General features: G+C 30.3%; 1 long non-coding RNA gene across 1 annotated transcript in view; it reads right to left on the bottom strand.

The window, feature by feature from the left end:
- Nucleotides 1-2,487, bottom strand: part of LOC111083892 — a 3,530-nt gene extending 1,043 nt beyond the window's left edge. The window contains exon 1 of the long non-coding RNA XR_002609297.1: nt 4-2,487. This is a non-coding gene — a long non-coding RNA (uncharacterized LOC111083892). The remainder of the gene's footprint in view (nt 1-3) is intronic.
- Between the last annotated feature and the right edge of the window lie 282 nt (nt 2,488-2,769).

The raw sequence follows: 2,769 nt of genomic DNA, 5'->3' as shown, positions 1-2,769 counted from the left end.
CACCTGTTTATATGAACTGACAAGATAAAGATTACCAAAACAGAAAACTGTCTTAAGTCAGCATAGATATCAAAGTTATTGAGATATGATCCGAGTACACCCGTTTATGTGAACTGACAAGATACAGATTACCAAAACACAGAAAACTGTCTTAAGTCAGCATAGATATCAAAGTTATTGAGATATGATCCGAGTACACCCGTTTATGTGAACTGACAAGATACAGATTACTGAATTCTAGAATACAGCTTGTAAAGTCAACACAGAGCTCTTCATATATGATCTGAATAGACCTGTTGATCTGAACTGACATTAAAATACAGCTTGTGATTTCAGCATAAACCTCAAAGTTCTTAAAATACAACCTGTTGAACTGTTTAAAAAATTCTACATAAACAGTATTAGTTTCACAAACTAACTACAAATATATATATAGCAAAAGGCCGATTTGTTGTAAATAATTCCTAAACTGTCAGTTCTCCTATCTATACCCACCATTCCTAGTGTTTCTAAAAAAGATTTATGAAAGAACATCCAAAAATAATTATTGTTAATACAGAACTCACTGTCTCAAACCTTACTGACAACTGGCATGGTTTACCACACAAAATAACACCTCATGAAAAAATATTATGTAATATACCTATTGCAACATAAGGTAATAAAGGTGACAGTCACACAATACACCATGACCATCTCACTGTGCATTAAATTTTTCATCTGTTACAATATGTACTACATACCTTCCATAAACTAAGGATAAGCAATCATAGTCTGAAAAATGAGATCAGAGTATGAAAAGATTTGCATAGAAAGAAGTACAGCTAAAACCTTTAGAATAATAAAACCTTTCCTTCTACAACAAAGTTATTAACCTAAGATAAAAAAATCAATGTGTTTTCAGATAAGATTGCAAAAAGGTTTAAAAGCATGGATGTTATGAAGAAGCAGGCATGTAGTCTAGTGAACTTTCAGTAAACTAAAAGTATTGTAACTTCTTTAAATCAAAGCAGTCCCAATAAAACTAAATCTACTGTAACTTTAACACTAAACAGTCCCAATAAAACTAAATGTATTGTAACTTATTTAATACTAAACAGTCCCAATAAAACTAAATGTATTGTAACTTATTTAATACTAAACAGTCCCAATAAAACTAAATATATTGTAACTTATTTAATACTACACAGTCCCAATAAAACTAAATGTGATATAGCTTACTTGATACTAAACAGTCCCAATAAAACAAAATGTACTGTAACTTCAATACTAAACAGTCCCAATAAAACTAAATGTACTGTAACTTCTTTAAAACTAAACAGTCCCAACAAAACAATGTACTGTAACTTCAATACTAAACAGTCCTAATAAAACTAAATGTACCATAACTTCAATACTAAACAGTTCTTCTCAATAAAGCAACACTCATTGGTTGTTTTCTAGAAGAATTTGATAACTTAATATTAATGCAGATTTTCTCCACATTTATTTTAAAGGAAACACATAGGTCACCAACATTTTCTAAAATATAGTTGTGATAAACACAACAGTCATTTAACTTTCAGTTGTGATAAGAACATTTACCTACAAAGATATGCTGTGATAAGTACAACAGTCATGTTAACTTACAGGTGTGATTAATACATTTATCTATTGACACACAACTGTGATCTGCACAAGTTACCTGCTAACATAAAACTGAGATCAACCATTACTATGAAGCATGAAATCGTGCATGCTTAAATTATTTTGGAACTAATTAAAATATTAAACAAATATCTTTCTCACACCACTAACCAGAAACAAACTCTGATACCCGTACGACAGCTTCTAAAATCAGCTAAAGATTGTGGAATCACATCTTGTCACCTCAATTTAACAAATTTAGAACTGCTGGCTGATGGAAAATAAAGTATCCTTTTTTCATGTTCTAGCCAGTTTTAACATCTACTCACAGTTTTTCTTTAAACAAGTTTAAATATTATATATATATATTCACTTTTATTGACAAAATATCAGGGTTTCTATACAACTATTGTTAACACCCGTCTGTTTTTACTTTTCTAATTTTTCACCTTCTCAGACTTTCAAGTTCCTTGTACTCCAACCTTGTTCATTTTTTTCTTCTCTAATGGCTTATTTTTCAGTTACTTTATGTCACCCAATGTTAAAATCCCTTTAAGTTATATGTACCCAAGTTTGTGTTATCTATCCACTGTTGCTCCTTTAAGCAGTACAGTTCGGGATCTTTATACTCCAGCAAATGAATCATGATTGGTTTTTTATTTTGTACAACACCTTTCTTCTTTAAACATATTAATGTGATCAAATCAACAAACTGTAATATTATAGTTTTTAATCTTTGTGAAAATTCCTAAATTTAAGTAGGTGGCCACATTGTTATCATGTATTTCTTCAACTTCCCAGTTTGTAGTGATGGTCGTGTTTCAATACATTTTCTTTAAAAAAAAAAGGTTTGTTGTTAAGTTCAAAGCTACAGAATGGGCTATCTGTGCCGTGCCCACCACGATTATCGAAACCTGGTTTATAGCATTAAAAAGTCTTCAGACTTACTTCTAAGCCACTGGGGAGGACCAAGAAAAAAAAAAGGAGCATTACAAAATAAAGAGGTGTAATGCTCTTTAAGAAATTTACTGTGGTGAAACTGATTTTACATGACTCATAAGAAGTGTTTCATAAAAATTGAAATTTTGTTCTTAAATAATATCCTAAATTTATTTTAATAATATATTACTCATACCAGTTTCA

Source organism: Limulus polyphemus, unplaced genomic scaffold, assembly GCF_000517525.1.
Source record: "Limulus polyphemus unplaced genomic scaffold, Limulus_polyphemus-2.1.2 Scaffold11934, whole genome shotgun sequence".
Classification (NCBI taxonomy): domain Eukaryota; kingdom Metazoa; phylum Arthropoda; class Merostomata; order Xiphosura; family Limulidae; genus Limulus; species Limulus polyphemus.
The sequence above is the reverse complement of the archived record's forward strand: the minus strand, read 5'-3'. Positions and strand labels throughout refer to the sequence as shown.